Source organism: Callospermophilus lateralis, unplaced genomic scaffold (genome assembly GCF_048772815.1).
Source record: "Callospermophilus lateralis isolate mCalLat2 unplaced genomic scaffold, mCalLat2.hap1 Scaffold_169, whole genome shotgun sequence".
Lineage (NCBI taxonomy): Eukaryota > Metazoa > Chordata > Mammalia > Rodentia > Sciuridae > Callospermophilus > Callospermophilus lateralis.
Window position 1 is genome coordinate 2339088 of NW_027512767.1, and position 15837 is coordinate 2354924.

At 43.1% G+C, this 15837-nt stretch overlaps 1 pseudogene; it reads right to left on the reverse strand.

The window, feature by feature from the left end:
* Window positions 1–706: 706 nt before the first annotated feature.
* LOC143387221 (cyclin-Y pseudogene) lies at window positions 707–1765 on the reverse strand (annotated as a pseudogene).
* Window positions 1766–15837: the final 14072 nt, after the last annotated feature.

Sequence of the window (15837 nt, forward strand, 5' to 3'; positions counted from 1 at the left end):
GAATAATATTGCTTGCAACAATGGACATGGAAGTAGAAGAATGAATTAGGCAGGGAATACAAAGAAAAGTCAGCTTGCAGAGTAGTGCAGAGAGAAACAAACCAGTACTATTTATTTGGATGTCTGTGCCATGGTGGGTACAAACTATATTCTCTACTCTGTGGGACCAAAATGAAAACAGAATAAAAACAAACGAATGAAAATCCCCCAAATCCCAAAAAAGCAGCAAGAAGGAATGCAAGAAGTCTTACAGAACATACTGATCCAAATGAGGGTGATAAACGTGGCACTCCTGTCTTTAATGCACATCCAACTCTGCTATCTACTGTGTGGTTTTTTGTTGTTGTTTTTTTTTTTTGTCATATTCATCTACTGACCAGATGGGAGACTTAAGAAATGGCCAAGGCATTCAACCATTTTCCCTGCATCCACACGACTTCCCTTTCCCTTTATTTCCTCCTCCAGGATTAGAGTCTGTTTCCTCCACGAAGGAAGTGCTGTTGATGATGGGGAAAGGCATGAAACAGGATTTCCACAATACTTATCTTGCTTCCTCAAAGCCTTGCTGCGTGCAGTTCACACAGCGAGGAGGAGGTCATGAAGGCAGCCTGATGGAGCTATGAGTTAAAAAAGAAAAGGAAAGGGAAAAACAAAAACAAAACCACCCCAAGTTCATTTTTTCTCAGACTAAAGGAGAAACTGAGGGATGGTGCGGCCTCCAGTGGGGACATCCATGGTTAGGAGATGATGGCTGGGGACCACCTCGCCAGATTCAGATTGTCAGCACTTGCTGACCGCTTCCTCGTGGATCTTCTCAGGTCCTTGTACTTGTCCTCGCAGAGGCGAGAAATAGCCTCAAGCTTGTGGGCCCTTTCCCTGCTCAGTGGCTCCAAAGGAAAGCTCAGGTTATTTGCTTCTGCCAAAGAACCAAGATCAAAATAATACTTGGCATATACACTGGAAGGGACGTTGATGTTGAACTGGAGCAATTCAAGAAACTGTCGCTGTAGCTCATTCATGTCCTCCACCGTGATGTCTTTCAGGATCTGGCAGTAATCCACATTCCACACGGCCTGGTCATCCCACACCTTGGAGGCCAGAAGGATCGCCCCTAGAACAATTCGCTTCCAGTTGGCCGGACAGATATCTATTTCTGCATACGTTAAAAGTCTTTCAAGGTATACCAGGGTGACAATGGCACATTCGGCTGTCAGCTGAGCAGCACTAAACAGTGTTCGAACAAACCGGTAGATCTGTTTCTGCTCTGGGTTGTTTGTCATAATCTGGTGGCACTTCGGATTTCGAAAGAGGATGAAGGTTTTCATAAAAAATATCTAAGAGCATCCTTCCATCTGGGTCCCTGTTTTTGATGTGGTAATATATTGCAAGAGCTACACATTTAATTATATACTTGAGATTTGGTTGACTGACTGTGCTATCATCTAGGAAAATAGTAGAGCAGGAGCTGTATTTCCTTGTAATTTGTCCAGGAGGATGATGGTTAATGAAGAGACTCTTGCGTTTTTCTCTCACGTCTGTCTGAGATTTACTGAGGAATATTGTGCTGGCCCGAGGATGATCTGAAGGATTGAATTCCATGTTCAAATCGTCGATGTTCTCCCGGTCGCTGATGTGCTGCAGGTTGCAGCCCGTGTCCTCATGGCTCAGGTCCGTGTCAGGCCGGTAGGACTCCAGCCTGGAGTGGGCACTCCTCCGGAGCTTGGGGCTGGACGACACGCAGCGCGAGGTAGTGTTCCCCATCTTCGGCTGCCCCCGATTCCTGCTGCTTTCGCCTTCTTCCCGGTCCCCCGTGCGGGGAGCGGGGGCGTGGAGGGAGGCCCGCCCGCCGCACCGCGGGAGGGGGCGGAAGCCTCCGCCGGCCGCCGGGTTAGCAGCGGCGGCGGCAGCGGGGCCTCGCCATGGGCGGCGGCAACGAGCGGGCGGCGGCACCGGCTCTCCTCAGCCTCTGTGCTCGCATGCCCGAGCCTGTCCGCGGCGAAGGAGCGCTCAGGTCCGCGCGCGACTGCGGCCGCCGTGCGGTGCTCACCCCGCCGCCGCCATGGCGGGTGGCGCCGCGAAGGCCGCCTCCACCCCCTGCGCTTCGCGCCAAGTGCCCCAGCGGCAGCGGCGGCCTCGGCAAGCGGTTCCGGTTCAGGCCCAGAGCAAGTGTTTTAAAAGCCAGCTTCCTGAAGTTATGTGCAATGAATCAAAGAAACCTTCCTTTCTACAATGCAATTTCTGTGGACTAGGGCAGTGAGAGATGGGACTAGATTTTAAATCTGATGTATGCAATTTCCACAAGTATTCTTTTAAAATGGACGGAGTTTTTACCCAATCATGCTATTGGCTTTTCTCTTGGACTTATGTTTTCATCTGCTTTTCAGACAGCGTGCTTATTCTGAAGGGACAGTAAGCCCTGTCTGAGGAGAGCAATGGGCGACTTCCCCTGTAGTCGCCCATTGTAGATCTAGGTCCAAAACCACCTAGATCTCACAGGGACTCATCAGTGCCAGTGGAGCCTGAACTCTGCCAGATTTCAATGTGACCAGTTCCATTTTCCTGAAGAAGCCCACTTTCTGTCCCACTCCCATTTGGTACAACATATCATGACTCTTCAGTTATGCCAAAATATTTCAGATTCAATTTCCCCACCTCCCACCCACATCTTGCCTCTTGGATGTCAAGGTACATGCGTGAAGGAAATATAAACACACCTATTATGTGAGTACATGAAAGAGGTTCCTCTTTCTAATCTAAGACCTAATGAAATTCCAATTGATCATGGAGAATCTAGTCATTCTACTCCCATGACCCACCAAACTACAAGTGAAATAAGAACCTAGACAACTTCTAATAAAAGCCCACAGACTACCCTTCTTCAGTGATGGCTGGGTCCCATCCATGCTGGTTCAGGTCACCAGCACAGTGACATGATAGAAGTTCCCTCTCAGTCACCATCCCATTGCTTCTGCTTCCACCACCACAGCAGCCATTTTCACATCTGTCAACTCTCAGACAAGGGAGAGAACCCCCACAAACACACCCCATTTCATTCTCATGGCCTAACACCACTTTACAGAACCTTTTCATCTCATCAGGAAATCTCAGCATTTTCACTAATAGGAATTAAAGTTGAGAAATTGAAATAGTTACTAATTATCTAACATAAAACAATACCTTTGAAACCAGAGTTCTGAGATAAAATTCAGCTGCTTCTGTAGGCGGGTGGGGGTCTGTGCAAGCTGCAGGCCTCTGCACGCCTCTCCCAGTGGCAGGCCCTGCCCTCCAGTGTTGCAGCAGACCCCAGAGGCTCACCAACCACTTCTTCTTCTTTCTAATTCTTATCTCATGAAGTTGAATAATTAACTGTGCACCAGGAAACAGAATGGAACACTCACACTGGAATACCAGGCACATAGCAGGTTTTCTCCATCAGAGTTCTTGGATAGGGGTTTATATAGTCCTTGGTTTACTGCTATTGGTCCAAATTTATGCTAATTAGGGTTTGAAAGAAGTACCAGTGCTATTGGTTCAAAGTTATGCTAATTAAGGCTTGGAAACCTTAATTGACATATTTAATTGGCCAGGTTTTTTGCCTTTTTTTTTTGCATACTTACAGTAGGTTTATTCATAGCTCAGTGGCAAATGCTTGCCTCACATTCCCAAAGGCCTGGATTTGAAACTCTGTTCCAAAAGGGAAAAAAAGAGAACCCCACCCCCACCCCCCAAAAAAGAATAAAAGAAAGAAAACATGTGACTAAACAAAGTTTATCAGTACACAAAACCTTATTTAGAAACGTATGTGGAATAACATGGACAAATCCTGAAACATTATGCTACATAAAATAAAGTAGATGTGAAATATATGTACTTCATGGTTCCATTTTTAAGATATTTTGCAAAAGTCAATACTGAAAAAAAAAGCAAATTATGGTTTGTAAGGGATTTTAGAATGGTTGGAGCAAACTAAACAGTAGCATACGATAATACGTAAGGGTGATCAAATGCTCCTATCTCTTATTTTTCATAGGAGTCATATAACATACATACTTGTGAAAATCCAGAGAATAATACAACTAAAAATAATAAGCATTATTTTGTTCTAGTTAAATTTCAATTTAACTAATCTAAACATTTTCTTTAAAATATGTAGGTTTAAAATAATGTCGATAACCACTAGTGCTAATCTATCCATAATGGTCTTGGCTCCATTTCTAGCATCAGTTTTCTCTGTGTCTTGAGAACCCTTGTTGGTATTTTAATTTTTATTCTATGCATTAATTTGGGAGCAATTCATTTTTTGATTAGCTTTTCTTTCTATCCATAAATATTGCATAAACAACTCATGTTTTTATTGTGCATATTTTATATTTTAAAATTTTTATTGGTTCTTTTTAGTATGACAGCAGAATCCATTTTGATATAATTATACAAAATGAAATATATCTTATTCTAGTTAGAATCCCGTTCTAATGTGTACATGGTGGTGGGATTCATTGTGTTGTTTCATATACGCACATGGGAAAACTACGTCAGATTCATTCCACTGTCTTTGCTTTGCTTGTCCCCCATCCCCTCCCTCCATTACCCATTGTCTAATCAACTACACTTCTATTCTTCTCTCACTGCACCCCGCTTATTGTGGGTTAGCTTCTGCCTATCAGAGAAAACATTCAACCTTTGTTTTGGGGGATTGGCTTAGCACAATAGTTTCTCTTGATCCATCAATTTGCTGGCAAATGTCATAAAGCCATTCTTCATTATGGCTGAGTAATACTTCATTATGTACATATACCACATTTTCTGTTCACCTATTGTAGAACACCTAGGCTGGTTCCATAGCTTAGCTGTTTGTGAATTTAGCTGCTATAAACAAGGATGTGGCTGCATCACTGTAGCATGCTGGTTTTAAATCCTTTGGGTATATACTGAGGAGTGGGAGAGCAGGGTCAAATGGTGGCTCCATTCCATGTGTTTTGAGAAATCTCCATACTGCTTTTCAGAGTGGTTGCATCAATTTACATTCTCACCAAAAATGTATAAGTACATATTGGTAAGTTCTTAAGTGCCAATTTTCTATTTTCCCACAGCAGATCAGGAAGCTGGAGGTTGAGGTTGTAGTGTGGAACTGTAGCAATGTGTGGAGTGGACCTCTGTAGCAGACGTCCATCCAAAGGATGACAGATTGGTGTGCCTTGGCTTGCCTGGGCATTGACAGTCTGCATCTGAATGGCAGGCTCCATGAAGCCAGAGGCTGTGTTTGCCACTTGCAGTAGGACCCACCTGGGCCAACACTCCACCACTCCACCACTCAGCAGCCACTTCTATGCTGGGGCCCATAGGCTTGGAAGCTTGGCAGACAAAGTGTGAATGTCACTTTTACATTACCCAAACAACTACATGTTTTTCAATTTCAAACACTTCCATGAGAAGAAGAGCATAATTTGACATATTCACAAAAGCTCTTAAATATCTGGCTGAAAATAAAACAGGTAGATGCTCATATTTGCTTCTGCCTTTGATCTACTGAGATATCACACATCATGGAGTCTCTGGAAAATCCCACCATGTACTCATGGGAGAATGAGAAGGAATGAGGCAAATGCATTCTTGGTATTATTGTACAGCATATAGTTGACCTTTGGGACCCTGAGCCTGGCTGGCACAGGTGTTGTAGTTGGGACTTTAGATGGAGTTTGAGCCACTCTGCACTATCTCTGCTATAAACACAGGTATGCATGTATCCCTCAGTTCTTATCCTGGTCATCATACTTCATCATACTTCATTATACTTTATAGCAGCACAATTCACAATCGTCAAACTCTGGAACCAGCCTAGGTGTCCATCAATGGATGAATGAATAAATAAAATGTGGTATATATACACAACAGAGTTTTATTCAGCCATAAAGAAAAATGAAATTATGTCATCTGGAGGAAAATGGCTGGAACTAGAGACCATTATGTTAAGTGAAATAAGTCAGACTTGGAAGGTCAAGAGTCATATGTTTTCTCTCACAAGTAGAAGCTAGAGAGGGAAAAGGAAAGAAGGTGGGGTGGATCCATGAAAATCAAAGGGAGATCAGTAGAGGAAAGGGACCAAGGCAGGAAGGGGGGAAGTGCTGGGGAGTGATATTGGCCAAATTATATTATTATAGTGTGTGCATGTATGAATATGTAACACTAAATCCCATCATTATGTACAAATATAATGCACCAATAAAGATGTGGGAAAATATTTTAATCAAGCTGAATATTAAATTAAATTTTTTTCTATTTAAGAAAAAGAAGAAGGCTATTCTAGCCATATTTGCATTCCTGCCAATGGAATGGGGAGGAGAAAGACACAGCCCCTCCTTTGAAGGACCCTTCCTGGAAGTTGCACACATTCCTTCCATTTACACCCCATTGGCTGTGATTCAGTCATACAGGTACACTAATTTGCAAAGGGGGTATGATGTATCGTCTTTATTCCCACAGGCTGTAGGCAGAGCAAGAAGGGAATACTGGATAAAGGGAGAACAGATATGGGTAGCACAATGAGCAGCATCTGTCAAGAATAACGAATGAGGATCCTCATGGCTTGTCCCTTCTCTTCTGTCTTTGACATCCCACCAATCTCATGTTAACACCTATCTCCTCCCTTGCAGCCATTCTTGACTGCTTGCATCTAACCAAGCACTCTCAAGTCTCCCCATATTCCAGTCCTTTTCTTTCTGCTGGACTGGGCCTCTGTACATTCTTTTTCTTCTCCAATTTCTTTTCTTCTATCTCTTTTACAGCCTCATTCTCCTGTATTCTGCTCTGACCCTCTCGGCCCCTTCCTCCCAAAGCTAACTCTCTCTCCTGCAACCTCCACAGCACCTTGCACTTCCCTTTCATATGGCACAACATTGTCACCAGTTGTTTCCTCTATGATCTCCTCTGGTAGGCTGCAAGTGCCTTGTGATGGTTTGGATATTTAATGTCTCCAGAAAGTCCATGTGATGGAAGCGTGGACCCCCAATGTAGCAAGGTTCAGAGGTGAGGCTTTGAGGGGATGACGAGAGCTGTCACATCACCAGTGGATTAATCTTATTTGGTAGATTAATAATTTAAATTGGCTTCCAGATAGTGACTATAGGCAGGTGGGTGTGGCTGGAGGAAGTAGAACAGGGATGGTGATGTCTTGTTTCTGGCTTCTCTCTCTCTCTCTCTGCTTCCTGCTACCATGAGTTAAACAGCTTTCCGCTACTCTGCCCCTGCCCTTTCTCTATGATGTTCTTCCTCATCATGATGGAGTGACCATGGACTGAATCCTCTGAAACCATGAGCCCAAATAAATGTTGCCCTCTTTGTCAGGTATTTTGGTCCCAGCAGTAAAAATCTGACTGACAGATTCCTCCAGGACAGATCCTGGTTCTTCTCCATCTCTCCCTCTCAAGCCCCCTCTCAGCCCCTGCTTAACACAGGTGGGTGGTGTTCAAAAATTCCATGATTATAAAAACTCTTTGCAGCTCACCATTCCACTGTCAGAAGCAAAGCCAGAAGTCACTGGGGTCTAAATATGTTTGAATGTGTCTCCTTTGTAAAAAAATGTGAGGAGAATACATTTATATGACTCTAATATCAAAACTCTAATAAAGGAATGCTCTGAGGGGTCTCACATCCATGTCTTCATCTGCTCTATTTATCTTGTCCCCCAAAGGAACTATTTTTATTAGTTTCTTTTCTACCTCCCAGCATTTATGCATATGAAGCAGATATGAATATATGCTTATTTTCCTCCATTTCTTATGCAAAAGTTAGCACCCTTCTGCTTCTTGGTATTTTTTCCCCCATGCTGAACAGCCTATCCTAGCAACCTTCTGATGTCAGTAAGGAGACTCTCCTGATTCCTCTTTACAGTGTCAGAGAATCTCACTGTGCAGATAAAGCATTGCTTTTTTAAAAGAGTCCTCTCTTTGTCCTTACAAACATTCCCAATGTGTCATTTCACATACAGGGAAGTGGATCTAAAATAAATTCCAAAATGGGATTTCTGCATAAAAGGGTAAATGCATTTGATAGCTATTGTGGTATGGCATTCCTAAACTCAAAAAGGGGGACAGTGGGGGGAAGAGTCAAATATAAAAAAGGTAATCCTTCAAGCTTTTTAAAAATCATCTTTTCTAAGGAAATAGACCGTGAAGATAGTCAGGGAAAATGATCTCACTGTCATTGGGATGTCCTGTCGTATTTGCAGTGGATTAGGGTGGGCACCAAGTGTGAGAAATCACTCTGGTTTGCTCTTTTTACAAACACAATACATCTCAATCCAGTGATTTTCTTGGCATTTACAAAAATGCCATTTCTGCCTGGGGTTTGTATCACAACAAAGCTTTTAATGGAGTTAGAGACAAAATGCCAAATTTCTCACATTGGAAGCACTTTTCCTGGAAGCGTGCAATTTGGCTTCCCATCCCATTCTGGGAGCTCTGAAAACATCCAGCATATCAGATTGCAGGGCCATCTGTGGTTCCCTGACTCCTGGGGAGGGGCGCAGACAGGAGCTGCCTCTGGCCCTCAGCAAATGTGCTGGAACCAGGCTTGGACCAGGGCACCAGTGTCCTTCTGTGCCCAACAGATGTCCTTCTGTGAGCTCAGAGTTCCTTTCACCTCTCTGAACAGGCATCTGAACTCTCAGCTCAGACATCCTTAATCCCACAAATGCAAGTGTTCAGGGAGCTCATATAATTACAAGCCCGTTTATGGCCACACAGAATCCAGAGCTGTCAAGGACTAGGAGGAGGTAAAAAGACTCCAGAGCCTCCGACCTACTACAAAGAAGCCTGAATGCCAGCCAGCCTAGGCAGAAGTTGGGGGTGAGGGGCCGACACGTCACACTTGCTGGGAAGAGACACACAGGGTGGTGGGGGAAACAGGCCTACCCTCCAGAGGGAGACAGCAGAGGGAGAAGAAGGCCTCCAACTCAGGCTCCAGGTGGACTCTAGATCCAGGTGTGTCTCACATAGGCAGAGAGATTTGGATCAACATTAGAAACAGGGAAACTCATGAAGAAGGCTGTGCTTGTCCTTAGGGTCCCTGAATCTTCCTTCACATGTTTTTCTCTTTTCAGCTCTCCACTGACCTCACCCCACCAGCCTGAGGCCACAGGCTCCCTCTGATCTCACAGTTTACTTTCTTTTCTCTCCTAAACACAATATCCACAATTTCCCACTGAAGTTTGACCTGTGGCTGCTCCACTCTGAGCCTGCTCTGGGCCCCATGGCCAAGCCATCCAGCCTCTTCCAGCACTCTGACCTCATTCCTCCCCCAACCCTCCATTCCCCTCCTCATGGGGCTCCCATTTGCTCTTTCATCACTGTCAGAGTCCCAGCCCTGGACTTTGGAACTGACTGTGCCCTCTACCTGTAACACATCCAACCCCCACAGCCACATGGCTCCCCTCCTCAGGGAAGGCTTCTCCCTGACCCTTCTTCTTCAAAGGGCATCACCAATCCTCCTCCCACTGGAATTTCTTACCTCCCTCCATTTTGTTTTCCTTCACAGTAGTTATCACCATCTGTGTACACTGTTCATTTTACTTATATCTCCATCATGTCCCCTGAACACATGTCCTCTCTGAAAGGGAGGACTTCTGTCTGTTTTGCATATCTGAAACAGTGCCAGGCACACAGTAGGGCCCTAAATTTTTGTTGACTAAATAAATACAGAAAATGAGCAGATGGATTCCCCATAATGGACCTCATCTGCATGGTCACAGAAGACAGCTAGGATTCCAGACCAAAAAAAAAAAAAAAGGCATTTTCCCTGTCCTCTGTGTTGCTTGTCCTGTGCCATTGGAATTAATGTGTCATCGTTCTGCATTTTGAATGAGAAAGCCCAGAGACTCACACCAAGAGGAAGCTCTCTAACATGGGTATTTCATGCCATGGTGGCTGAGAGAGCTTTGGCCACAGTTTTCCTCGGTTTTGTTCTTTCCCTGCCCACTGTCTGCACCAGCCTCAAGGGATAATAGGGAACCACGCAGGCCCTGGTGCAGGTCAACCCAGACGAGACGGGATGGTCATGGAACTGCATCACATGTCTGCAGGTGGACTCTGATCCCTCAGACAGCATCAGCCAAGTGTGACCCAAGCACCGGGCCACTGTAGCCCAAGTGATGAGCACGTAGCACAGGGCACTTGTCTCTTCCATCAAAGCCAAACTCCTAATGAGTTTATATGTGATATTAAGGCCAAAGAACAATCACTTTCAAATCACATGTACATGTACTTATGTAGTCTCTCTCTCTATATATATTTGGTCTGCACAGTAGCCAGGCTAAAGGGCTTTAATGATCCATGGGAAAAGGGAAAGAAAAGATGGGGAGACAAGCAGAGAGGCTCTCTGTAGTATATTTACAGCAAAATCCACCTTTTCTCTGTCCTGGGTGGTTATCAGGATTCCATGAGATAGTGTGTCGGCATTTTTTCACATCACCTGTTAAACACTCAGCACCATTAACTACGATTACTTAGAAAATATGAATTGAGATGAAGATGGAATGGAAAGAATCTTGAAAACACAAAAATGTAGTCGCCAGCCCTGTTTAGGGTGTAGGAGCAAGTAATGTCTCTTTGTCCTGCAGCAGTGCTTTCCTTTCATTTCCTTTTCCTGTTGGGCACACAGCTAGATCACCAGCTCACTGCTTCTGCAGATCTCCCCATCATAGGTATTGGCAACTCCAAATTTCCTGTGTCTCAGCTCAAAAAACTGAGTGAACCTTGATCCTCTCACTCTGCCTTATATCTAAAATGTAATGGATCCTGTTGATGCTTACTTCAAAATATCTCCCAAAATCAATCAGTTGGGACCTCCTTGACCCTAGATTTTGGTCCCATCAAGTATCACCACATGCCTTGGCCAGTGACACTGTATCCTGACTGGTTTTCCCAATCCCACCATCACTCCTCCAGGACTCCCTCCACTCAGCAAACAGGATGGTCTTCTAATATGCAAATCCAATTACACTCTTCCTTGGCTCAAAACCCTTCTGTAGCCTCCACCTCACTCAGGACTTTATAATAACTTCTAAGTTCTTACACAAGCTGGGTCTGGAACTGGCCTCATGTGCACACCTCTTTTGCATAACCCTACACTAGCCCCCTGGCTCTTCCTTGAAGTAGCCCCCTTGCAATCCCCTCTAACTGGAATGCTTTTATTTCCAGATCTCCATGTGGCTCCTTCCTTTGCTTCCTACATTCAAATGTCCCTTCATTAGGGCTATGTTCCTGGTCCCTGTGCATATGTGCATGTGCATGCATGCACGTGTGCATGCACACGCACACACACTTCCTGCTTAGCATCCATTGCCACTGGACATATAACAAGTCTGTGTTTCAGTTTGAGTCCACTTGGCGTGGGACTTACTCTGTTTTGTTCACTGCTGTATCTTTAGTATGTGTAACAGAACTGGAAAGCAGTAGATGTGCAAATAAGATTTTTCTTTTTTAAATATTTGTCAATGAACTAAATGAATTTAATTAAAGGTTTGCATGGGTGCTAATAGTCCATGCACTCTTGAAAAACAGACAAAATCATTTTTCCTTTTCATCACATAGAACAAAAAGGGGAAATGGATCTCTCCTAGCCACATGAGTGCCAGGGACTTATCCCCTGATGTTTCTTCTCAGAAAAGTAGTGGTACTGAAGTGTCCTTGAAGGTCACAAGCTTGCATGTCTGTGTTCACACAGATACAGTCAATTTCAAATGTGTACACACACACACACACACATGAACACACAGCAGTACAGGAGAAAATGTTTCCAAAGGAGGTGGGCAGTCTACCTCCAGGCTCTGGTGAATAGCAGCTCGAATTGCTGTTATTTTGAAGATCTATAATTAATTTACTCCATGACCCCAAAGGGCCATGGATATTATCTTCATGCAGTGGTTCTCCAATAATGGGCCCAGATAAGCAGCTGCACCTGGAACATGTTGGAAATTCAAATTCTTGAGACCTGTGCTTCAGGAAATTGGTGTGGGTCAGCCCACCACCTGGTGTTTCAACAGACACTACAAGTGATTCTGATACATTAAAGATGGAGAACCATTTTCACTTGAATAAGCAAGAACATTCCGGAGGAAAACAAAGTATAGAAAACTGGAAAAAAATGTAAAACACCACATTAAGTTGAATATTGAGTTCTGGCTTTAGTGTATCAGAAATACAAGGGGTGAGAAGAACTGACTCTCAGGAAAGGGGAACTCTTATCACTTTACCATCACTGATCTCTTACTCCAATCCAGCTGTTCCTTTCAGGCTGCTGTGAAATAAATTAGCAATGTCAACAGTTCCAAAGGAACAGGTGTCTCTGCCATACTCAGAGCAACAAATATCACCACTTACACTAATTGGTCTGCCCCTGTAAGGCCCTTTAAGAGTCATTGAAGCTAGAGTTTGAATTATCTTTCACCCTCTTAGAGCTGTCTCCAAGCCCACCCCCCAACCCCAAAGCAATCCCAAAATGGGAAACATGGAACAAGTCAGCAGGAACATAGAAATGCAGGACATGGTCGAAGTCTGTGGGAGGAAAGGTAGAATCCGGGCCTTCTGAACAAGTTGCATTATATTTTTGCATAGCATGATCAAGGACTCTTGTGGTTAATGATGTCATCAGCACTCCCCTCTCCCCACTATTGGATAAAATCACACAATCACTCAGATGAAGGAATCACTTCTTCCTAAAATGAGAATTGACTCGTGTCATTCCCTTGACTGAGCCTCAAGATATTTTACAATTGCATTTAGAATAGAATCTCAAATTCCTCAACAACAAAAAGACAATTTTAAAAAGGGAAAAGAATTTGAATAGTCATTTCTCCAAGGAAGACATAGAAATGACTGATGAGCACAGGAAACAATGCTCAACATCACTAAAATTCTTGAAAACTGTTTGTGGGAATGTAAAATGGAGTACCACCATGGAAAACAATATGGTAGTTCCCCCCAAACTTTAAACAGTATTACCACATCATCCAGCAATTACATTTCTGTCATATACCAAAAAGAACTGAAAGCAGGGCCTCAAACAGATATCTGTATACTAATGTTCATTGCAGTGTTATTCACAATAGCCTAAAGGTAGAAACAGCTCAAACATCCTATGATGGATCAATGGATAAACAAAATGTGCTATTTGCATATAATGGAGTATTATTCAGCCTTAGGAAGAAAATTTGTACACATACTACTACATAAACAAACTTGAGCACATAAATAGGATAAGCCAATCATAAAAAGACAATTATCCTATGATCACTCTTATAAGGTCCTTTGAGTAGTCAAACTAAAGGAAACAGAAAATAAAGCAGAGGTAACACTGGGTGGAAGGAGTGAGGAATTGGGAGTTCACATGTAATAGGTGCAGAGTTCCAGACTGGAAAGATGAAAAAGTTCTAGAGATGGATCGTGGTGATGTCTATACTGTGAATGTATGTGACGCCACTGAACTGTACATGTCAAAATAACTCAGATGGTAAAGTCAATGTTATGCATACCTCACCATAATAATTTAAAGCTCCAAAATCCCCTCTCCCCCCTGAACCCTACCCATTTCTTCACCATTCTCCCCTATCACTTCCTCTCCATGCTTCGGCCACACTGTTCATATCTCAGCTTCTTAACACACCACTTTCTCTGTTGGAAACATTCTTCCATTTATTCTGAATTGGCAAATATCCTTTTGGGCCTTTGAATCTGGGACATAAACTAGCTAGATGTTCCTCATGCTGTTTTCTCTTCTACCTGGGTAGACACATTTCCCTTGGCATTCTTGCATTTCTGGCTAGACCTCATTCCCCAGCCTCCTTAAACTTTTATGTTTCAAGGGACAGTTTGTGGGTCATGTTTTGGCACACTGTGAACAAAATACCTGACAATAACAACTTAGAAGAGGAAAAGCTTATTTGGGGATCATGGTTTCAGAGATTCAATCCATAATTGACTGACTCTGTTGCTTTGAGCCTGAAGTGAGGCAGGACAGCATGATAGAAGGACCTGGCAGAGAAAAAAGTTTAGCTCATGACAGTCAGGGAGCAAAGAGAGCTCTGGAGGAGCCAGGGAAAAAATACAAACCCCAAAGGCACACCACCAGTAACCTACTTCCTCCAATCACACCCTATCTGCTTATAGTTAACATCTAGTACTGTAGTCCTTTAAAACAATTAATCAACTAAATGGATTAATTCACTGATGAGGTTACAGCTCTCAGTATCTAATCATGAGCTTTTGGGTGACACCTCTCATCCAAAGCATACCAGACAGTGAGCAAAAATCACAGGCATTACTGACAGACTTGCTAATCTCCCTGAAAAGAAAACCTTGATGCAGAAGAGCATGGTGACCATGGAAACAATATGTTAAAAATTGAGGAGCTGCAAGATGGAAGGGTCCGGGGACCTGGAATCACAGCATGGGAAAGAGCCACCTGCTGGTCAGGCAGTAGTCATTTTGGATTCTATGTAAGTGAGAAAAAAACAATTTGCCTTTGAGCCATGACACATTTGATGTTCCTGCTAAGGTAAAAACAGCTGGTCTTACTCTAATTAGTATACACCTCTTCTTCTCTGTCCACCAATGTCCAAGAGCTTCGTCCTCTACTTTACCATGTTGCTTCTTGACCTCTCTTCATAGTTTGTGATTCATTTCTTCATTTTAATACACTGATTTGGGCATGCTTCCCCTCTAGATTGCAACCTTCTTTGATATGCAAACCATGTCTACCTTGTCATTGAATTTCCCGAAAGACCCTAAAACAATTTACTGTATATAAATGAATGATGGTCTGAATTTCAGTCTGGTTGTCAGTGGTCTTTTGTCATCCTGTCAGACTCTTCCCTGCACTGTTGTCATTTCACAGAATTTGCCTTTAATCCATGCCCTCTGTGATGGTCTCAGAACTGTTAGAACCCTACCCATTCTGTTTGAACCTCTAACATATTGTTTTGTGATTCTGCCATGCATGCTGTATTGTCTGTCTTCTCATGGACCAAATTTGTCTACAGTGTATTTGCATTCCTAGCATCTAGCAAATCATTGGTTGCCAAATGAACAAATGGATGGCTGGCTGAATCAATGAACAAGTGAGTGAGTAAATTTGCTGGGGGAAGAATTTGATACTTATCCTAACCCAAGTCAGAAGCAAAGCACAGAATGCAACATTTGGCATAGATTGGCCTGTTCCTTGTTTAGACAACTGTCATGAGTTACCATCCTCACTAACTCTTAGTCTCACTAACTCTGACCAGAGAGTAGGAGACATGGACTCGGAGCCCACTGTGTGCCCTGGCAACTCAACTCTTTTCCTGACTCATTTCTCTTATCTGTTAAATAAGTTTGGGCTAAGTAAAATTGAAAGATCCTGTTAGCTTTAGGATAACAAACCCAAGAGCCAAATGGAAAACAAAGAACAAGGTTCTATACCAATATCTAATTCAGAAGCCACTAACTACATGTGGCTGTGAGGCATTCAAAATGTGCCCCATCCAAATAGAGATGTGCTGTAAATACAGAATACGCCTGGTATTTCAAATACTTAGCACAAAAATGTGCATTTCTAATTAGTAGTTTTTTATATAGATTACATGTTGAAATTGCAAAATGAAGATTTGGGATACAATATATTAACTTAGTATACTATCAAAGTTATTTTATCCATTAGATCTCATTTTTTTAAAATGTGGCTACTGGAAAATTTAAAATTATACTATGGACAGCACCACACTGAGCCATTATTAGTATTGTAATTCAACTAGATAATCCAAACCACAATGCACAAATCACCACTTCTATATCCTTTCTGAGTTCCCCA